The sequence below is a fragment of the Megascapheus bottae genome, chromosome 6 (genome assembly GCF_031878675.1).
Source record: "Megascapheus bottae isolate mThoBot1 chromosome 6, mThoBot2.hap1, whole genome shotgun sequence".
NCBI classification, from domain to species: domain Eukaryota; kingdom Metazoa; phylum Chordata; class Mammalia; order Rodentia; family Geomyidae; genus Megascapheus; species Megascapheus bottae.
This window is the reverse complement of record NC_143514.1, coordinates 54,891,890-54,905,035: the sequence shown is the minus strand read 5'-3', so window position 1 is coordinate 54,905,035 and position 13,146 is coordinate 54,891,890. Positions and strand designations below refer to the sequence as shown.

General features: G+C 41.7%; 1 pseudogene; it reads left to right on the top strand.

Annotated features, from left to right (window-relative positions):
- Window positions 1–4,714, top strand: part of LOC150061905 (spermatogenesis-associated protein 24 pseudogene) — a 32,407-nt pseudogene extending 27,693 nt beyond the window's left edge.
- The last annotated feature ends 8,432 nt before the right edge of the window (window positions 4,715–13,146 follow it).

Sequence of the window (13,146 nt, the reverse complement as noted above, 5' to 3'; positions counted from 1 at the left end):
GCTTGAACTCTGGGCCTGGGCACTGTCCCTGAGCTCTTCAACTCAAGGTTACTGCTCTACCACTTGAGCCACAGTGCCACTTCTGGTTTTCTGGAGTTAATTGGAGACAAGAATTTCACTGATTTTCATGCCCAGGGCTGGCTTTGAGCCACAGTCTTCAGATCTCAGCTTCCTAAATAGCTAGGATTACAGGTGTGAGCTCTCCACACCTGACTTTTTTTCCCCTCTCCGTCCTGGGGCTTGAACTCTAGGCATGGGCTCTGTCCCTGTGTTCATTTTGCTCAAGGCTAGCACTCTATCACTTGAGCCAGTGCCACGTCCAGCATTTTCTGTAATTAATTGGAGATAAGAGCTTCACTGGGCTAGGATATAGCACAGTGGCAAACAAGTAACTTGTCTGGCTAGTGAAGAATCCTGAGTTTGATCCCTAGTAGCAAAAAAAAAAAAAAAAAAAGACAAAACAAGCAAACAACAAATAAAGAGTCTCATGGACTTTCCTGCCCAGGCTGACTTTGAACCATGACCCTCAGATCTCAGCCTCCTGAGTAGCTAGGATTGCAGGCATGAGCCACTGGAGCCTGGCAAGATTTATCTTTTTTAACTGCCATTTCTATCTGAATAATATATGTCTGGGGCTGCTAGTTATAGTGGAGAGAAACCAAATGAGTAGAAGAGTATTGAATAATATAATTCCCTAGCGTTTCATTGTTACTTAGAAAATATTATGTTCTTTTTGCCACAAGTCATAAATTTCCTATTCACTCAAATACTTTTTTTTTTTTTTTTTTTTTTTTGCCAGTCCTGGCCTTGAGCTCAGGGCCTGAGCACTGTCCTTGGACTTTCTCAAGGGCTCTACCACTTGAGCCTCAGCACCACTTCCGGCTTTTTTTTTTTCTATGTATGTGGTACCGAGGAATTGAACCCTGGTCTTCATGCATGCTAGGCAAGCACTTTAACCACTAGGCCAAACTCCCAGCCCTCAAATACTTTTTTGTTCTTTAGATTTTTGGATGGCGAATAGTCTTTTTTGCACCTTTATTCTACCGATGTTCTCTACGGTTTAATTTTTCTCAGTCTGGCTACTAATTAGAGGGCCTGAGAAATGTTGGCCACACAGGTCTAGCAGAGGAGTTTCATGGAACTAAGCCAAGAGATAATATAGTTTGTGCTCTCAAAGAGCTGATATTTAGTGGTGTACGGTGGCTCACGACTGTAAACCTACCTACTCAGGAGGCTGAGATCTGAGGATCATGGTTCAAAGCCAGCCTGAGCACTAAAATGTCAGTGAGACTCTTATCTCCAATTAATCACCAGATAACTGAAAGTGGCACTGTGGCTCAAGGAGTCGGGCAGTTGCCTTGAGCTGAAGAGCTCGGGTCCAGAGTTCAAGTCCCACAAATGACAAAAAAAAAAAAGAGTTAATCTTTGAGTGTGAAAATAGATAAAAACACAAACGATGGCAACATAGGGGCTGGGAGTGTGGCCTAGTGGTAGCAGACTTGCCTAACATACACAAAGCCCTGGGTTCCATTCCTCAGTACCACATACACAGAAAAAGCTGGAAGTGGCGCTGTGGCTCAAGTGGCAGAGTGCTAGCCTTGAGCAAAAGAAGCTCAGAGACAGTGCCCAGGCCCTGAGTTCAAGCTCCAGGGTTGTTAAAAAAATATATATGACAACTCAATATATCAAATATAATGACAGAATTGTGCATTAGAGGCCATCAGTGGGATGAATGAGATCTCAAAGGGCTAGATAGCATCTCCATGCACAGCACGAGCACAGGTACGTTCCTTCAGTGGCTGATGGCTCTGGTTCTGCATTTACTATCCAGCTTTTGTGCTGCAATATAGATTGCTGTAGTCTTGACTCTTGTTAAAGGGGACTTCTGAACTTTCTCTACACATATTGTTTTTCTAGAGCACAGATCTAGAAAACAGGATAGTCCGGACTTCCATCCACATATGGCTTTCATACACTAGTGGCTCCTAGAAAGTTGGAAGTATTAGAAGAACTGGTAGTAGGCAAAGGTAGGAGCCAGACAGGAAACAGCACTGGCCAGAGAGCAGGTGTGAATAGACTAGAAGAAAGAGAAATCTGCACAGAGCTCTAGTGACCCCATGTATTTCATCTGTCCTATGAGGAAGCTGAATTCCTGGACAAGGGAAGTAACTCAAGTGATAATGCAAAAGAATAAAGAGTTCAATCCCCAGGACTGATAAATACAAAAACAAACAAAACCAGAAAACAAATAAAAGGGAAGGGAGGAAGGAAGGAAGGAAGGAAGGAAGGAAGGAAGGAAGGAAAATTTAAAAAGAAAACAAGCCTGACTTATCAGCCCTTGAACAAAGGGTTTTGTGCATACTCAAAACGTGCTCTACTGTTTGGGTGATGCCCCAACATTCTCCTTGGTGAGAACTATCTCAAGGAGATGGGATAGTTCTTTCCTGTGCATAGGAGATCAGACCATAACTATTTGAGAACATTTTCCATCTCATTCGTGATTAAAACCTGCAAATTACAACTTCCCCTTTGTGCCTTTCCAGTTAGTGAGCCATCAGGCCTTCTGTTTCCTCTAGGTTAAAAGGAAAGAATAGGTACCAGAAAGTAGGAACACAATTGGCTTAAAAATATGCATACCATGGGCCGGGAGTTTGGCCTAGTGGTTAAAGTGCTTGCTTAGGATGCATGAAGACCCGGGTTCGATTCCTTGGTACCACATATATAGAAAAAGCCGGAAGTGGTGCTGAGGCTCAAGTGGTAGAGCTCTAGCCTTGAGAAAGTCCAAGAACAGTGCTCAGGCCCTGAGCTCAAGACCAGGACTGGCAAAAAAAAAAAAAAATGCATACCACTTGGTCTAATGATTTAATTTACTTGCCCATTGTAAGATAGGGAATTGACATATGGAGGCCACAGTACCTCTCTTCTGGGATATTTCCCAGCACACAATATTTCAACATAATCTGAGAACATTAGGATCTATTTTTTAGCATCTTTTTTGTTAATCTAGTCTCTGAAGTAGAACCTTAATCCATTGGTTAGACTAAGATAGATAGGAAACCAAACTAGATCAATTATATATTTTTTTTGCGGGGGAGGGGTAGCGGGGGGGGGGGGGGGTAGGTCTTGGGCTTGAACTCTGGGCTTGGGCATTGTCCCTGACCTCTTCAACTCAAGACTACTGCCTTACCTCTGAGCCACTGCCCCACTTTTCCTTTTTTAGAGATTAATTGGAGATAAGAGTCTCTAGGCTTTGAAGTGTCCCAGCTGGCTTTGAACTGTGATTCTTAGCCTCCTGAGTAGTTAGGATTATAGGTATGAGCCAGACAAGGAGCCCAGCTCCAATTATATTATCTTTCTTAGCTAGGAATTCTGGTTTAGTTTATGTCTTCTTGAATGGAAAGTGTATAAAAATTCAACGGGGGAGGGGGGGAAGAAAAAAAAATTTTACTTAAGCAAGCCACTACACATTCTAATTACTTTCTGCATTTCTACCTCTGCAGGCTAAGAAATACTCAAACATCCTTAAAATAACTTATTATTCTTTTAAAAATAATTTAGGTGGAGCTTGGCGCTCATGGCTCATGTCTATACTCCTAGCTATTCAGGAAGCTGAGATCTGAGGATCATGGTTTAAAGCCAGCCCCAGCAAGAAAGTCTGTCTCTTATCCCCAATAAACTACTCAGAAAAGCTGGAAGTGGCACTGTGGCTCCAATGGCAGAGTACTAACCTTGAGTACAAAGAGGCTCAGGGACAGAGTAAATATTTCAGGTATGTTTAAAATACATCAAGTATCAGGGTCTCTGGGTGAAGTGACTCAAGCCTATAATCCCTGACACTTGGGGAGCAAAGACTGGGAGATAGAAGTTTAAGGCCAGCTCAGTCATAAAAGTTCATGGGACTCCATTTCAACCCCAAAGTCTGGGTTTAGTTGTCTGCACCAGTTTTCCTAGCAATGGAGAAAGTACAGTAGCTGGGTGCAGTGATACACGCCTATCTAGCCCCAGTAACACAATAAAGCACAGTTGGAGGTTCAGAGCCCAGGCAGGCTCTGGTAAAAAGTGAAGTCCTACCCCAGCAGCGGCAGCCATTTCCCCCTCGGGTGGTCGCCGGGGGGAGGTCGGGATCTGTGTGTCTCGCCTTCGATCAGCTGCGAGACGTGATTGAGTCCCAGGAAGAGCTGATTCACCAGCTGAGAAATGTGATGGTGCTCCAGGATGAAAATTTTGTCAGTAAAGAAGAGTTCCAGGAAGAGGAGAAGAAACTGGTGGAAGAGAAAGCTGCCCATGCTAAGACCAAGGTCCTCCTGGCCAAAGAAGAGGAGAAGCTGCAGTTTGCCCTCGGAGAGGTGCAAGTGCTGTCTAAGCAGTTGGAGCAAGAGAAGCTGGCCTTTGAAAAGGCGCTTCCACTGTCAAGAGCAAAGTCCTGCAGGAGTCCAGCAAGAAGGACCAGCGCATCACCAGATGCAGTGAGAGTGAGTCTCACATTATAAAGCAAAGAGAAGGAAATTAAAGAGTTACAGCAAGTTATCAGCCAGCAGAAACAGATCTTCAGGAATCACATATCTGACTTTCGGATCCAGAAGCAACAGGAGAAATACATGGCCCAGGTGCTGGACCAGAAGCATAAGAAAGCCTCAGGAAAGCGTCATGCCCGCAGTCACCATCTCAGGGAAAAATAAAATGCTGGTTGTTTTTTTGTTCTCTGGTTCTAATAAAAAAAAAAAAAGAAGTCCTACCTCAAAAAATAACAAATGTGGGTGGGGGGAGGGTAATGGGTACCAAGACATGTGAAAGAGTATCAATGTATGTGAATTAATGCACCTTCTATCTGGCAAATATCATGTAACCCTTTTATTAATTACAATAAAAAATATATAAAAATAACAAATGCAAGAAGGGGCTGGAAGCCAAAGTACTGATGGCTCACAAATAGAATCCTAGCTACTCAGGAGGCTAAGATCTGAAAATTGTAGTTTGAAGCCAGCCCAGGCAGGAAAATCTATGAGACTTTTTTTTTTTTTATTGCCAGTCCTGTGTTTGAGCTCAGGGTCTGAGCACTGTCCTTGGACTTTCCCAAGGTTAGAGCTCGATCACTTGAGCCTCAGCACCATTTCTGGCTTTTTTTTCTATATATGTGGTACCAAGGAATTGAACCCGGGTCTTCGTGCATGCTAGGCAAGCACTCTACCACTAGGCCAAACTCCCGGCCCTCTATGAGACTCTTATCTCCAATTAGTTACAGAAAAAATCTAGAATTTGTATTGTGGCTCAAGTGGTAGAATGCGAGCCTTGAGCAAAAGGAGCTTAGGGACAATGCCCAGGCCCTGAGTTCAAGCCCCAGAACTGGTACAAAAAAAAGAAAGAAAGAAAAGAAAAGAAAAGAAAAAGAAAAAAGAAAAGAAAGTTTATGTATATGCAAATACCCTGGGGAAGTATTCCATCTTTGGGTGAACTTTCTTCTTTTACTTCAACCATATTGATTTGAGTTTATGTAGGAAATATTGCTGATAGAATTAAGGTTACTTAGAACATTTTCTATGAAGCCAGGCACGGTGTCTCACGCCTGTAATCCTAGCTACTCAGGAGGCTGAGATCTGAGGATCAAGGTTCAAAGCCAGCCCGGGCACAAAAGGACCTGAGGCTCTAATCTCCAATTAATCCCTAGAAAATGGGAAGTGAGGCTTGGCTTAAGGGTAGGGTGGTAGCCTTGAGCTGTAGAGCTCAGGGACAGCACCCACACCGAGTTCAAGCCCATGACACACAAAACAAAGCAAAAAAAAAAAAAGTAAGAAAGAAAAAAGAAACATTTTCTATCTTGCTATATACTTTTACATTTTATTTATTTATTTATTGCCAGTCCTGGGCTTGAGCTCAGGGCCTGAGTACTGTCCTTGGACTTTCTCAAGGCTAGAACTCTACCACTTGAGCCTCAGCACCACTTACTGGCTTTTTTTCTATATATGTGGTACCAAGCAATCGAGCCTGGGTCTCCATGCATGCTAGGCAAGCACTTTAACCACTAGGCCAAACTCCCGGCCACTACTTTTACATTTTAAACAAGCCAGGCATGGTGGCTCATGCCTGTAATCCTAGCTACTCAGGAGGCTGAGATTTGAGGATCAAGGTTCAAAGCCAGCCCAGACATAAAAGGATGTGAGACTCTTATCAATTAACCTCTAGAAAATGGGAAGTGAGGCTTAGCTCCAGGGTAGGGTGGTATCCTGGAGCTGAACAGCTCAGTGACAGTGAGCCGAGTTCAAGCCCCATGATCCACCAAAAAAAAATTTTTTTTAAAAAGATCATTTGAATGTTTCCATAATGCTATACTATAAGAAAATATCATAATTTATCCAGAGAGTACTTACCATTTTTTATGTATTAACATTTTATTCATTACTATGAACAACACCTTTTTATTTTTTACAGAAAGCTTTCTTCCACATTTTGGATTATTTGCTTAGTGTCCTTTTTTTAGTAGTAGAATCATTAGAGTGGAACATTTCTATGTTTCATGAATAATTTTGGCCACAATGCTTATACTGGAGGCCAAGCCTGCTTCCTCACAGGTGAGTCCCCAGGTCTGCTGTGTTGCCTCATCAACCAACCTATTTGCTCATCTAAATGACAAATATATCCTTTGAATCTAGTTTTAGAAAGTAGTACATGTCCTGTTTCAATTTGTATTCCTCTGGCTGCTAGTAGGCAAGAACATATTTTATGTTTACTAATTTCTCTAAGTCATCTGATATGAGTTACTCATTTCCCAATCTTGATTCTTTCATTCACTGGAAACTTCGTGATTCTTATATGGTTTTGTATGGAGTCTTTATGGATCACATATCAAAATTTGTTGTTTAAAATGGTGTGTATCGAGAGAATCAACAGCATTTATGCCAAGGCATTATTTATGATAATTCCATTCTATTGAATCATTCCTTTTCTCTGACAGCTGTCCCTTTTCTTTTTTGTGGGTCATGGAGCTTGCACTCTGGGCCTGGTCACTGTCCTTGAGTACTTCAGCTCAAGGCTACCACCTTACTCTTTTTTGTTTTCTAGTGATTTATTAGAGATAAAAGTCTGGTAGTCTTTTGTGCCGGGGCTGGCTTTGAACCTTGATCCTCAGATCTCAGCCTCCTGAGTAGCTAGGATTATAGGCGTAAGCCACTGCACCTGGCCAGCTGTCCCTTTTCTTGTGGGAATTACCTCTACTCTAAATCTTTGCATGCTTCTGATGTAGATTTCATGTTCCCATTTGACCCTCCCTTGGCTGTCAGCAAGGGAGCTGATAGCTCACCTTGCTATGTAAACTACTTCAACAAATTTCACCTTATCTTTTTTTTATATATTTAAGACCAAGATAATGAAGTCAGAAATATCTTCTGACTATTGATATTTAATTTTTAGTAAAACACAAGTGATCAGCAGCAATACCTAATGCCATGGACTAAGGAATAAAGAAAGCCAGATTATAAGAAGTGGTGCTGTGGCTCTAGGAGTAGGGCAGTAGCTTGGAACTGAAGAGCTCAGGGACAACAGCCCAGGCCCAAAGTTCAAGTCTTACAACTGGCAAAAAATAAACAACAAAAAAGGAAGCCAGATTATAGCAAACAAAGAATGTGTCAAAGACAGCAATAGATAAAGAGGGAAGATGCAGAATATGCTAAATTCTTCCAAATACAAAGTTTTGAATTTCAGTTCAGTTTGCATAATTTGTGGATTGCTTTAGGATCATTCTGATACATTTTATATATCAGAGATGTGTTTGCATCAGAGCTGTGTTTGGTTGCAAGCACTTAACATGGTTTAACTATATAGGAGTTTATTTTCTTTCTTTTCTTTTCTTTTTTGCTCAAGGCTAGGGCTCTGCCACAGTGTCATTTCTGGCTTTTTCTGTGTATGTAGTACTGTGGAATCAAACCCAGGGCTTTGTGAATGCTAGGTGAGCACTCTACCACTAGGCCATGCTCTTAACCCTGAGTTTATCTCTTACCTCAAAGAGGCTTGAAGGATGCTGGTCCTGTGACTTGAATTGTGCCTGGACAATGTCCCTGATCTTTGAGCTCAAGGATAGGGCTCTATCACTTAAGCTACAACTCCACTCTGTGTGTGTGTGTGTGTGTATGTGTGTGTGTGTGTGATTAATTGGAGATAAGAGTCTCCTGGATTAATTAATCTTCCCTAGTGATCCTCAGATCTCAGATTCTGAAGTAGCTATGATTACAGATACAAGCTATCAGTGCCTGACTTCATTGTACTTTTATATTTGGTCAAGTGTGTGTGTGTGTGTGTGTGTGTGTGTGTGTGTGTGCGCGCGCGCGCGCGCGCGCGTGCACGCGCATGCACATGTGCACATGTACACATAAGGGTTTATCTTATATTACCTTCTTCATTTTTATTCATTTGTTTGTTTGTTAGAATACAACACACTTGTAATGAACTCTCTCTATTTTTTTTTAAGAATACATGGAAGGGTGAGGTGGCTCCTGTCTGTAATTCTAGCTACTTGGGAGGCTAAGATCTGAGGATCATGGTTCAAAGCCAGCCGGGGCACTAAAGTCCAAAAGGCTCTTATCTCCAATTAACCACTAGAAAATGGGAAGTGGGGCTAAGGATCAAGGGGTAGGATGATAGCCTTGAGCTGAAGAGCTCAGGAGCAGCGCCCAGGCCCAGAGTTCACCCGTCTCACACACACACACACACACACACACACGATGAAGAATACATGGAAGGGGCTGGGAATGTGACTTAGTGGCAGGGTGCTTGCCTAACATGCATGAAACCCTGGGTTTGATTGTTTAGTACCACATAATCAGAAAAATCTGGAAGTGGCACGGTGGCTCAAGTGGTAAAAGTGCTAGCCTTGAGCAAAAGAAGCTCAGGAATAGTGCCCAGGCCCTTAGTTCAAGCCCCAGGACTGACACCCCATCCCAAAAAATAGATGGAAGATAGATTTTCTTTCTTTCTTTCTTTCTTTTCTTTCTTTCTTTCTTTCTCTCTGTCTCTGTCTCTGTCTCTGTCTCTGTCTCTCTCTCTCTCTCTTTCTTTCTCTGTGTCATGGGGCTTGACCTGGGCCTGGGCACTGTCTCTGAGCTCTTCAGCTTAAGGCTATTGACCTATCCCTAGGCCTGGACAGTGTCCCAGAGCTCTTCATCTCAAGGATACTGCCCTACCTTTGAGCCAAGCCCCACTTCCTGTTTCCTAGAGGTTACTTGGAGATAAGAGTCTCAGGTCCTTTTGTGCCTGGGCTGGCTTTGAACCTTGATCCTCAGATCTCAGCCTCCTGAGTAGCTAGGATTACAGGCATGAGCCACTGTGCCCGGCTAGAATTTCTGAGTGTGTTGTATATCTGAAAGTATAATTGATAAGAAATTTCGTGTTGCAAGTTAAGGATGAAGCTCAGTGGTAGAACAGTTGCTTAACGTGCACAAGGCTCTAGGTTTGATTACCAGCACTGAATAGAAAGAAAATGAAAAAAGAGCTTTGGTGTTTCTTTTTATTATTATTAATTTACATTATTGTTACTATAGAAGTGTACCAAGGGATTATAATTACACGAGTCAAGCAATGAGAACATTTCTAGCTTCTTTCATACAGTCTCTCTTTTACACTTTGGTTTGGAAAGTACATACATTATATCCATTATTACACATTGGCCAGCCCTGGTCATTTCATCTCACTCGATGCAAAAAATACTGTGAAATTTTGGGGGGACCTCATGGATATTTAGTGAAGAATCAATGTGTTCCATATGTATAACATGTGTAAATTTGAAGCATAATTTAAAAAAACTATCAAGCCCGGGAGTGTAGCCTCGTGGTAGAGTGCTGGCCTAGCATGCATGAGGCCCTAAGTACCACATATTCAGAAAAAGGCACAAGTGGTGCTGTAGCTCAAGTGGCAGAAATTGAGCAAAAGTATCCAAGGACAGTGCCCAGACCCTGAGATGAAGCTCGAGGGGGGGAACCCAACAAAAAACCCACAAATCTAGCATCCAACCAAATAATTAGAACATCATGAGAACTACCAATCCAGACTGCTTTTGTTCTTGTAAGAATTTGTCACAAGCTGGATTTATTTATTTTTTGCATGTTTACTATTTTGTTTTTTTTTCTTTTTAGGTAAGTTGTAAAAACATGTGCTTAGTTTAGGAAGTGGGGGTGTCTGTTCCCCATTTTACATACACATCCAACATAAACTTGCTGGGACTTGTATAACAATCTGTGTGCCTTATCAGGCCAGGGCAGCTATCCCTATGGAGAGAGCAGAGAGCTGTCAAGTGGAGACCCTAAAGTTGCAGCCTATTACAGCCTTTCCATCATGGTATTAACTAGCTAAAGTTTGTGGGAAGTCTTCAGTCTATAGTTGAGGTATGGATTACATGTCACTTAATTGAGTCCTGAATTCTCACTGGTTGGACGAAATTTCCATAAGCAAATTATTTAAGATTGTTCTAATCTATCCATTCCCTAACACTGTTAGAAGAAATCCCGACAATCTGCGGATCACCAAACCTGTCTACAAGTCTTGGGAAGAGCTGTACTTTACACTATATCACAGGTGATTCTTACTGTGTAGTTTGTGTCAGAAATGTCTTGAGATATTTTGGTGTCTTGTGAGAATAGGGATACAAACTCAAAAGGTACTTGGCAAGGCAAAGTTTACTTCTGGAGAACGCTGTGCTACTGACAGGAAGCCAAGTAAGCAAGCATTGCTAGGTGGTTAGTCCACTCAGGTTTTATCCCTAAGGTGTTACTGACCTTTGTTCTGATTGGTCAGAATTTAAGTTCCCAATCTTGCACAATTGCTAGCTTGAAAGGGGTTAAAAGTTTATCCAAGCAATCCACCCAAACTAGAATATCTGGCCAAATTGTCAGAAAAACAATGTTTACTCAGCTAAAGCTCTACCACTTGAGCCATATTTGGAGCCTTTTGAAAAATAGTTCTTTGGGTTGTTTTGTTTTTGTCCGTCTGGGGACTTGAACTCAGGGCCTGGGCACTGTCCTTGAACTTTTTTTTTTGCCTTTTTTTATTTTGTCAATTGTAGGACTTGAACTCTGAGCCTGGGTGTTGTCCCTGAGGTCTTCAGCTCAAGGCTATTGCCCTACCCTTTGAGCCACAGCGCCACTTCCAGTTTTCTGGTGGTTAATTGAAGATAAGAGTATTTTTAGGGACTTTTTAGTGCTCAAGCTAGTTTTGAAACACAATCCTCAGATCTAAGTCTTCTGAGTAACTATGATTACAGGTATGAGCCACTGCATCCGGCCCCTTGGGCTTTCTTAAGATTAGCACTCTATCCCTTGAGCCACAGCACCACCTCCAGCCTTTTCTGTGTATGTGAGGAATTGAATCCAGGGCTTCATGCAAGTTAGGCAAGCACTCTACCACTAGGCCATACACTCTGCCCATGGCAGGAACCTTTAAAATGGCAGTGCTATGTTAAGCCACCACTTTGAAAGAAAAAGATTCTATCTTCTAAATTTAGACAAGACCTGATATTTTCTCTCTCTCTTTCCTTCCTTCCTTCCTTCCTTCCTTCCTTCCTTCCTTCCTTCCTTCCTTCCTTCCTTTTTTTTTTTTTTTTTTTGGTTGGTCATGGGGCTTGAACTCAGCCTGGGCTCTGTCCCTCAGCTCTTCATCTCAAGGCTACCACCTATCCTTGAGCCAAGCCCCACTTCCCATTTTCTAGAGGTTAGAGATAAGACTCTCAGGTCCTTTTGGGCCCAGGTTAGCTTTGAACCTTGATCCTCAGATCTCAGCCTCCTGAGTAGCTAGGATTACAGGCCTGAGCCACCACACCCAGCTTCTTTCTTTCTTTTCTTTTTTGCTAGCCCTGGGGCTTGAACTCAGGACCTGAGCACTATCCTTGGGCTTTCTCAAGGATATAACTCTACCACTTGAGCCAAGGCACCACTTCTATCTTTTTCTATGTATGTGGTTCTGAGGAATTAAACCCCAGTCTTTGTGCATGCTAAGTACTTAACCCCTAGACTAAACTCCTGGCCTCCACTTCTCATGCAAGTAAAATTCATGTCTAATCAACAATTTTTAAGACAGCATTTCTGCCTAAAATGTGTTCTTGAATTTGTTAAGGTGGTTGTCCAGGTCATGCACTAGTGTCCACAATCTGAGGACTGTGGTTTGAATCCATCTAGGCAGAAAAATCCATGAAACTCTTAGTTCCAATAAGTCATCAAAAAGCTAGAAATGGAGCTGTGGTTAGACACACACACACAAATTGGTTGTTCTGATTTAGTGAGTGATTGACAAATTACAAAAATTAAAGTATAATGATGCTCAGTAACTGTTATGTCCTATTTCTTAAGTGCTTTTGTGTTTTTCAGGGAGTGAGATGTCAGTGCTTTAAATAACATGTTGTGTAGTATAATAGGTGTAAAATAAAATTCTTTAAAAGAGAAATGTCAATGCTCATTCTATAGATTAGTTTGTTGTGATGAAATCTATAGTTATATTGAGTGTTATAATGCTCTAGTAGTTTTCTTCAAACTCGTTGTGTTCTGTGGTTTGGCAAAAACAAACACTTTATTTTTAATAGTCATGGGATTTGAACTCAGAGCCTGAGCACTGTCCGTGGGCTTTCTCAAGGCTAATGCTCTACCACTTGAGCTACAGTACCACTTCTAGCCTTTTCTATGTATGTGGTACCAAGGAATCAAACCCAGGTCTTTGTGCATGATAGGCAAGCACTCTTTCCACTGGACCGAACTCCCTGCCCCAAGAACAAGCACTTTAAATTGTATTTTTACTTGGAAAATGGTAGGATGGTCGGAAGATATCTTAACCCTTTGTCATGATCACATGAAGAAAAATAATGCAACATGCTTGTGTCTCCATTTTTAGATTAAATCTACTATTCTATTATGCAGATACTATTCTATTTATGTAGCTATCTCTGAAAGGAAAAAAAAGTTTAGTAAGACTTTAAAAAAAAAGTCTAAAAAGATGCCATTGTATTTAGAGTAATTGGATAAACCTGTTGCAAGAAGGCTCTCCTACAAATGAAATAAAACTGGGTTAATATGAACAGAGTTGTCTTGGTACTTACATTACCACTAAAATTCACATAAAAGGAGAAAGCTCTTGGCATTATCCCATAACTTTATGGCACCTGTAGAATCTTGAATTCAA